Raw genomic sequence first — 10,034 nt, 5'->3', positions numbered from 1 at the left:
GGCTCCTACCCTGGGGGTTTTTAAGAGGAGGGTAGATGAACACCTTGCTGGGGTCGTTTGACCCCAGTACTCTTTCCTGCCATGGCAGGGGGTCAGACTAGATGATCTACTCAGGTCCCTTCCGACCCTAGAAACTATGAAACTATGTTTGGATTCAGTCTCGTAAAGCTCTGAGTGCTTGGTAAGCATTAACTTGCAGGTAATCATTAATTTATAGGAAGGACTTAGCATTCGTGAAATTTAATTTATAGGTATTGGTGCAGCAAACACTTACGCATATGCTTAGCTTTACCTACATTGGGCATGTCCTGACAAGTGAACATGTGTGGTTTGTAACACCTCAAACCAGTGTTGAGGTGCTACAAACTGCATGCAGTGCACCTGCACCTATTCGCTGCACTGCTGATTTGCAGCACAGTGGTTTTTTTGGCACTAGGAAATCATGGTGTAAAAAAAAAAGGGTGCTAAAAAGGTGGCACAGCACATGTGGTCGCAGCATGCAGCACCAGAAACTGGAGTCTGGCTGACACTCTGTCTCCTGGCCAAGCTCTGAGTGGCCACATTGATGCCACAGCTGGCCCAGGAGGCCCCCAGGACTCTAGGTAGGACTCCTCAGCTTCCCCTGCGCTAGGACAATTTGCCCTGCACTAACCCCACATGCAGAGGCATGCACAGTGGCAAAAAGCAGCAGCACAAATTTGCATGCCCCCGCATGTGGGGATGTGCCCATTGAATCTTGGGCCTGGAGCATAGGCCTGTCATTATCTATAAAGGCTCATGCAGGACTGTTGTGCTCTAGAAATAAATAATGATAATAAACTGATTGGTGACACTGCAGGTTCTTTGTGTAATGGCTACTCTGTGTTCTGGAACCAGAAATGCTATCAGATCAATGAACTGTTCATTAATTATCATTGGCCATGCTCACAGAAACACTCTTATAAACGTTTCTGAGAGGCACTTTAAAAAATTTCTGAAAGCCAACATTCAGGCAATAAAACAGGGGTAAAATATGTGCTACCCTCTGTCAGTCAGTACTGACCGGAGATTTAAAAAATCCAAACCTGATATGTTCTGGTTTCAGAAGTTGGCTGACTCAAGAAGGTAAAGGCATACATAAGTATGTTCTGATTTTGATTCTAAGGCAAAACACGTTTCCGTTTTCTAGGCCAGAGATTACCTGTTGTTGTACTCCATGCTGTAATTGTATTTACATAAATTATTCCATGCAATGGATATATAGTAACTGAAATAGCCATTATGTCACAGCCTAACTGTCTCCTGCTTTGAAAATGAATGTCTTGGCTTTGCCTTAGTGTTTGTTGAGCAGCACTGGGGACCATTATAATTGAATAATGTTACGTTATCTCTTCACTAAATTGCAGAAGACTTGCCTAAAGCCAGCTCCTGGGTCATTGTTTGCTGAAGAATGGAATCATTTGTTCTTGAAAGCTGCTAAGTGGCATCTTTAGGACTAAGCCCTACTGTTTTAAATCAGTGATTTTGAACATGTGGCCCATGGATGCGGAAAAGGCAGAAGCGCTCAATGCCTTTTTTACCTCAATCTTCACAGGCCAGGTAAGCTCCCAGACTACTACACCTGGCAACATAGTTTGGGGAGGAGGTGAGCAGCCCTCAACAGTGAAACAACAGATTAGGGACTATTTAGAAAAGCTGGACATGTACGAATTCATGGGGCCAGATGCGATGCATCTGAAGATGCTGAGGAAGTTGGCTGATGTGATTGCAGAGCCACTGACTATTATCTCTGAAAACTTGTGGTGACTGGGGGAGGTCCCAGACAATTGGAAAAGAGAAAATATTATGCCCATCTTTAAGAAAGGAAAGGAGGAGGATCCAGGGGACTATAGAACAGTCAGCCTCACCTCTCCCCAGATAAATCATGGAGCACGTCCTCAAGGAATCCATTTCTAAGCACTTGGAGAAGTAAGTGATCAGGAAGGGTCAGCATGGATTCACCAAGGGGAAATCATTCCTGACCAACCTGATTGACTTCTATGATGAGATGACTGGCTCTTTGGATTCAAGAAAAGCAATGGAAATGATATACCTTGACTTCAGCAAGCCTTCTGATATGGTCTACCACAGCATTCTTGCAAACAAGGTAAGGGAATGAGTTGGATCAATGGACTGAAAGGTGGATAGAAAGCTGACTGGATCGTCAGGCTCAACAGGTAGTGATTGATGGCTTGAGGTGTAGTTGGCAGCTGGTATCAAGTAGAGTGCCCCAGGGGTTGGTCCTGGGGCTGGTTTTATTCAATATCTTCATTAACAATCTGGAAGATGGCATAGAGTACACCCTCAGCAAGTCTGCAGATGACACCAACCTGGGGGGAGTAGTAGATACACTGGATGGTAGGCCTAGGATTCAGAGTGACCTAGACGAATTGGAGGATTGGGCCAAAAGAAATTTCATGAGGGTCAGCAAGGACAAGTGCAAAGTCCTGCACTTAGGATGGTGATGCACCAATACAGGCTGAGAATTAACTGGCTAATGAGCAGCTCTGCAGAAAAGGACCTGTGGGTTACAATAAACAATAAGCTGGATATGAGTCAACAGTATGCCCTTGTTTCCAAGAAGGTTAACAGCATACCAGGCTGCATTAGTAAGAGTGTTGCCAGCAGATCAAAGTAAGTAATTATTTCCCTGTATCTGGCACTGGTGAGGCCACACCTGGAGAACTGTGTCCAGTTTTGTGCTGTCCAGTACAGAAACAATGTGGACAAGTTGGAGATAGTCCAGTGGAAGGCAAAGAAAATGGTTAGGGTGCTGGGGCACATGACTTCTGAGGAGAGGCTGTGGGACTTGGGCTTAGTCTGCAGAAGAAAAGACTAAAGGGGGTTTTGATAGCAGCCTTTAACTACCTAAAGGGTGGATCCTCTTAGGTAGGTAAAGGCTGGAAGATGGAGCTAGATTGTTTTCGCTAGTGACAAATGACCAAACAAGGAGAAATGGTTTCAGGTTGCAGCAAAGGAAGTTTAGGTTGAATATTAGGAAAAACTGTCTCACTAGGAGGGTGGTAAAGCACTGGTACGGGTTACCTAGGGAGGTGGTGGAATTTCTATCCTTGGAGGTTTTTAAGACTCAGCTCAACAAAGCCCTGGCTGGAATGATCTAGTTGGGAATGGTTCTGCTTTGAGGAGAGGGTTGGATTAGATCAGTGCTTTTCAGCTGGTGTGCCATTCATGGCACACCAGTGTGCTGCAAATAGCTCCCTGGCATGCTGCGAGAATTTTGGAATAATGAGGAAATGTCTCCAACTATCTAGTGCTAACATATAAGCCGCATCAATGAGATATTCACCAAAGTATGTGTTGTCTGTGGGGGAGAGAGTGAACCAGCTGAGCAGAACAGCTGTGCCATGGAATTTTCCCACGGATATAAGGTACAATGAGCTCATAAGTATGGGGATGGGGAATGCCTTAACAGGAGTGACATGGAACATTTTTATTAATGTAAGTGTGCCTTGGGCTGGAAAAGGTTGGGAGACCCTAGATTAGACAACCCTGTGAGGCCCCTTCCAACCCTCATTTTCTGATTCTATGACTAGCACTTCAGCCAAAATTGCTTTTCACTCAGTGATGATAGCATATAAACAAGTTGTGTATTAGTAAGACTCTCATGCTTTGCAGAAGAAGAGAGTCTGAGCTGGAGAAGAGATTCAGGGAATGATGAAGTCTAACTAGCACTACGTAAGTGATTCTCCTATCAACAAAATAACCCAGGCAGTTCCAGGAATGTCAATGTCATATAGAAAATGCTACACTTTAAGCCTGTCATTTCTTGTTCTAACCCCAGAAGACATGGAGAATTGTTTGCAGTTCCCTTTGTCTTTACAGTGACTGTTTACATATTCTAAGTATTTTATCATGTCTTCTCTCAGTCATCCCTTCTTTAGGTTATACAAGTCCAAATCCTTTAATCTTTCATCATAGGTTATATTTCCTAGACCTCTGGTCATGTTTGTTGCTGTCCTTTGGACTCTTTTCTAATTGGATCACATCTTTCTTGACTTCCAGTATCCAAAGCTGGTCACAATCCTCCAGTTAGACCTTATGAGTGCTGAATAGAGCAGAAGGATTTCCTGCTTTTTAATCTCAGTGTGGTGCAGGGGTTTTTTGGAATATTTTGACATTGCTGGCTCATACTCAGCTTGTGACTTACTGTATGTAACTCTTACATGCTTTTCTGCTGTCTATACATAATTTTTCATCTTACATTTGTTGAGTTGTTAATTCTGCCTTAGAGAACTGTTTTGCATTTGTTATTATTGAATTTAATCCTATTTATTTCTTACCATTTCTCCAGTTTTTAAAGATTATTTAAAGATTATTTTGAGCTGTAAACCTATCCTCCAATGGTCTTGCAACCTCTCTCAGGTTGGTATTGACTTCACATTTAATATGTGGTCTCTCAATCCCTTCACATAAATCATTAAGGAAAATATTGAAGAATACCACATAGGATATCTCTGGAATACCACCTCTAGAATCTCACTTGGCATATCCTTCCAATTTGAGAGCAAGCTGCTAACAACTCCACTTTTAGTATGGTTTTCCAACCAGTTGTATACGTGCCTTACAATAGTTTCCTCTAGATCATATTTCCCTAGTTTGTTTAAAAGGATATCATGTGACATAAAGTCAAAAGTCTCACTGATGTCCAGATACAGAATGTCTACTGTTTCTCCCATATTTACAAGGCCAGTTACCTAGTTTTGAAGGAAGCTAAATTGGTTTGACATGAGTTGCTCTTAACAAATCCACACCAGCTGTTTTTTATCACTTTGCTTTCTTCAAGGAGTTTATACATTATTGATTATTTGTTCTGTTATCTTTCTATACTTTCATGATCCTTCTTGTTTTATATTTTAAAAACTAGCCCTATATTTGCCTTGGTCTAGTTTTCTTGAACCTCAGCCATCCTTCAGAAGTACTCAGAGACCACTGCCCAGTTCCTTAGTACTCTTGGATGACATTTTTCAAACCCAGCTGATTTAAGAACACGTAACTTTTCTAAGTAGAATCAGTTTTCCTCTTACTATTCTGGCCTGCATTCTTGCTCCCATATCATTTGGCTTTGAGTCGTGATCTGTCTCATGTACTTATTTATTTATTACTGGTAGGTTTATATACCACACTGCCTAACAAAGGGATGGTAATCAGTCCATTCAGCTGGTTTTGTTACTACTATCCTGTAACAGGAGATGCTGCTGTGGAGGACAAATGTAATAAAAATATTTCATATTAGCAATTTCTTATAAGGTATGGCATTGATCTTCTAAGGCTTTTTCTTTATTCTCAACTTGGTTTGTTTTGGATAGCTTTTTCCACTATTGGTCTGTCTCATGGTCTCTTTTCATCATTCCTAATTAAAAGAATACCTATATAAAACTTGTATCAACAGATATGATACTTAGGCCCACCCCAGGAGAGAAGAAACTCCCACAGCATTGTTGGGGGTTTGTTTTGTTTGGGGGTTTTTTTTGTAAAGCTTGACATATGTATGGGCTAAGAGAAGATCTATAAGATACATTCAGGGGGCATTTTTTATATACAACTTTCTCTATGTTGGGCTAACGGGTGTTTTCTGTCTGTCTTGCTGAAGTGCATGTTATGAGCCTCCAAAGAACCTTCCCTTTGTGCTTAATAATCAAATAGAAGGTGGCTCTTTTCTCTCCCATCATCCTGGCTTTATCAGGGATCAAGATAGCTCCTAGTACACCTTTGTGTAGCTCCGGAGCCTTAAGAGTTCTGCCACTCCCTGGCCTGATCTGACCTGTCCACTATAACAAAAGAGAGGGAGAAAATTATTTAGAGCCAATGCTATTTGCTTTTTGACACTTGTGATTGCCTTTCACTGGAGGGCTGCTTTCTGGATATTTTAGGGTGCCTGAGCAGTAGAAGGCAGACCAAGCTAAGGTCCATGATTGAGTACAGTGAACAGATATTCCCCTCCATTATACAATTAATGACTACATTCTTCTCTAATATGGTTTTTCTTTTTTGTTGTGGCTTCTATTTTCACACAGTGGTGCATGTGTGGTATTATAAGACACTGCAAGGATCATAGTCTCACTATATGCTCTGCAAGAGCCTGGGTGCACTACAGAAACGATGGGAAGGAAGACACGGAAGGGGCATTGTGGCATAGGTGGGGAGTCAGATATTATCACAAATTATTTCCAGGAAAAGGAACTCAAATAAAGGAAGCGTTGTTCAAAAAATATTATAGCAATTGAGTCATTTATCTTGGAAGGTAAGCTGAACAGTGTGTGAACTGATTCTCACTTCTAGTTGAATATCTGTGCCTGCTGGGCCTGCATCAATTGAAAATGACTTTGGATTTCAAAGGAAAAAGAAACAAGACAACTCTTCCCTAAGAATATATTGTTATATAAGCTAATGACATTACTGGCAATGCAGTTGATATTGTCTGAACAGCAAACATACATAAAGTTACCCTTGTAAGCATTTAAAGGGTTCTAACATCTAACAATCATGAATTAGAAAGCCTCTTGAAATAATCAGATCACCTTAATATCACTGGATTTCATAAATTAATAAGTGTTGAGTGTTATTTGTTGCCTTTTGCTTTGTTAGGGATCAATTTTTTTTAACTTTGCTTCCAAACCATGTGGAGTAGAAACTTATTTTTAACAAATCTGAGATGTAGATTCACCTGACTCCAGGTATCACCCATAATAACATTGTGAGAGTTGGACTTTCAGTTTTCTGTGAAGTCATATGGTTTTTAACATATTTTCTAGCAATGCTACTGGGGAAACACTCTTGAAAAGGCAAAATAATTTAAATTATTAAAAATGCTTAGGCCTTTTGCTATCAACTATTAAACAACTATTATAGCAAGAGCTATAATAGAGCTCCCTTTGTTGAAAGCTCAATGGATAAATAACGGAACTCAATACTATCATCCATCTCTTGGCTCAAGATGAATATCTCTCATCACAGTCCATTAACAACCAGGAAAGTTATCCAAAGCAAAGATCTGCAGCTTTAGCAAAATATTCTGTAATTTGGAGGGTTTCTAATCATCTATCTGGATGGAAAAAAAAATTGGTCCTTAAAATTGCATACACCACAGGTATTGAGCTCTTTACATTATGGGGGAGCAAGCTTTTAGCCAGCGGGAGAGAAGTGGATTTTAAACCTGAACTGGAAAGACAGATTAAGCACTCTAAGAGAGATGTGACAGGAAATAATGGGTCAGAAAAATCTGAAGATTGGCTTAAAACCATGAGATGGTTTTAACACACTGGGGCTTCTTACTTTCTGCCTTTAGAATGTAAGTAGGTCACATTTCCAAGTCTGGGGTTTTTCCCACAACCATATAGACTGTTCTCTCCCTATCACTTGGATTTTTTAAAAAAAAATATTATTTTCCTATATAATCACAGGACTCCTGGATCTGGAGCTTGAAGAAGAACTGCCAATATCAAGAGAGTTACAAGGAAATTGTGAGCATTTGCAAATAATTCTTGGGGTATAGGTTGTAGCCATGTTGGTCTAAGGACAAAGGCAGACAAGGTTCTTTGGGTAAACCTGATATCTTTTATTAGACCAACTCAAATAGTTGGAAAAATTCTTCTTGGCAAGCTTTAGGGTATAAATTCCCTTTGTCAGGCTGAGGAAACATCTGCAGTTGGTGTGTGCTCTTCCTGTATAGCATGAATAGTAGAGAAGCCAGAGGCTTGTGTGCATGCAAGAAAAGCAGTCAGTGAAGATGTAAATTGAGGAGTCAGTGGGTGAGATGGAGAGGTACCTGGGGAGTCCAGTGTTAGGCACATTATAATGCGTCATAAATCCAATGTCTATATTTAGTCCATGATTTCACAAATAGTTCCTGTGAAGTTATTAGCACAGAGTTCTCACAGGTTTGGACCAGCTATTAAAAAATTAAGCTGAGAGAGGGGTGGACAATTAGGGTAAAACGGGCACAATTAGGGGAAAATGACATATCATTTTTCTTGTTCTGTTACCAAAAATGCTATTCTGAATGGTTCTTTGTTGTAGCATGTATTACTTTCTGCATCTGATTTATAAGAGAGCCATTGACAAATAGTACAGTAATTTATCATGAAAACTATTTAAAATGAAAATTAAAAAGTACAATCTGGTTTAAGCCTGCTTTACATGCTGGATGTATCCAGGAGAAGCAATGGTAATGACTGCAAATGTCAGAGAAAAGAACAAGTTAAGAGATACCACACAGGCATCCATTTTATCTGCTCACAGATTGTCAGTCAAATGTTAAGGGTTCCTGCAACACATATTCATACAACCAGTGCCTCTGAAGTCAATGGAATATGCCAGAATTATTGTGAGTGTTTGACAACAAGACCCTTTTTAACTCAGAAATAATTTCATTTCACTAAATACTACTCATATTTATTTTGCTTCTACACTTCAAAGGCTTCTAAATAAAGAGAATTCTGTGTATAACGCCTGTCCACAGGCAATACATCAAAGCAAACTGTGGCACTGCTTTGCTTTTGCCCTAATACTGGGGAATATAGCACCATCAAATGTTCCTCCCCTTGCCAATAGAAATCTGCAGCATCTCAGATACTAGTGTTTGGTATCTAAGCAAGGCAAATGGTTTTCAGTGAACAGTTCACGGGACAAATATAACCCTTCTTTGCAATCAAATTATCTGGAAGCAAACTACAGTTTTTATTAGTTTGCTTGCTCTTCTGAACTACTTACATACATGCAAACATATTTCAATCTCTGTCTTGTTCACAAGCTGCTTGCTGCAAATAACAGGCCTAGTGTCAAAATTGCTTTTATCTTGGAAAATTGAGCTTTTGACAGAACAAAACTTTTCACAAAAAGGATCTGATTTCTATTGAAAATGTCAGTTTTTTCCTCCCTTGAAAGACAAAAGGCTGAAAACTTGAATATTTTTGGCTGAAAGCAAAACATTTCTGTTCAGAAATCCTGCCATAGTACTGTAGGGCTATGATGATTATATATTTGTATGTTCTAGTTCTTTTTTATGGTTTGGGCTAAATACCCAAGGATGTACCATAGCCACAGACTCCCATCGTGCAACTACCATGCCACTCCTGGAGGGACCTAGTCATGTTGAAGGACGCACATGCCCAAATAATGAATAATTAATGGTTTATTCTTAGTATATTTTGATAAATATGATAATTGTTTTTCAGGGGTAAAAAGGCTGATTTCTGTGATTCCTAGAAATCATCAAGTACTCTGAATAAGAGCAAATTCATAAATAGTGAAAGCAATTCATAGATAATTTGGCATAATTAAAAAAGGTGTTAATTCACTAATTTTGACAGTTCTACTCAGGCAGAGAAGTAAGTAGCTGCATCAGTGAAAATTTTCCTTAGCACAGACCATAATCATAGAATCATAGAAAATTAGGGCTGGAAGGGACCTCAGGAGGTCATCAAGTCCAACCCCTGCTCAAAGAATGACCATCTCCAGCTAAATCATTTCAGCCAGGGCTTTGTTGAAAAGGGGCCTTAAAAACCACCAAGGATGGAGAGTCCATCACCTTTTTGGGTAACCTGTTCCAGTGAGAAAGTTTTCCCTAATATCTAACCTAGCCTTTCCTTGCTGCAACTTGAGACCATTGCTCCTTGTTCCATCATCTGCCACCACTCAGAACAGTTTAGCTCCTTCCTCTTTGGAACCCCCCCTTCAGGTAGTTGAAGGCTGCTATTAAATCCCCTCTCAGTCTTCTCTTCTGCAGACTAAATAAGCCCAGTTCCCTCAGAGTCTCCTCATAAGTCATGTGCCCCAGCCCCCTAACCAGTCATTGCCCTCTGTTGGACTCTCTCCAACTTGTCTGCATCATTTCTGGAGTGCGGGGCACAAAACTACACAGTACTGCAGGCATAGCCTCACCAGAACCAAATAGATGGGAATAATTACTTCCCTCAATATGCTAGCAATGATCCTACTAATGCAGCCCCATATGCTGTTAGCCTTCTTGGCAACAAGAGCAGTCTGTTGAATCATAT

At 40.3% G+C, this 10,034-nt stretch overlaps 1 long non-coding RNA gene across 1 annotated transcript in view; it reads left to right on the top strand.

Moving 5' to 3' along the window:
- The first annotated feature begins 2,082 nt into the window (after positions 1-2,082).
- The window catches only part of LOC109296794, a 27,594-nt gene continuing 19,642 nt past the window's right edge, over positions 2,083-10,034 (top strand). The window contains exons 1-2 of the long non-coding RNA XR_002097057.1: positions 2,083-2,125; positions 3,655-3,714. This is a non-coding gene — a long non-coding RNA (uncharacterized LOC109296794). The remainder of the gene's footprint in view (positions 2,126-3,654; positions 3,715-10,034) is intronic.

Source organism: Gavialis gangeticus, unplaced genomic scaffold (genome assembly GCF_001723915.1).
Source record: "Gavialis gangeticus isolate Ggan-Ray unplaced genomic scaffold, GavGan_comp1, whole genome shotgun sequence".
NCBI lineage: Eukaryota > Metazoa > Chordata > Crocodylia > Gavialidae > Gavialis > Gavialis gangeticus.
This window is presented reverse-complemented; position numbering and strand designations above follow the sequence as displayed.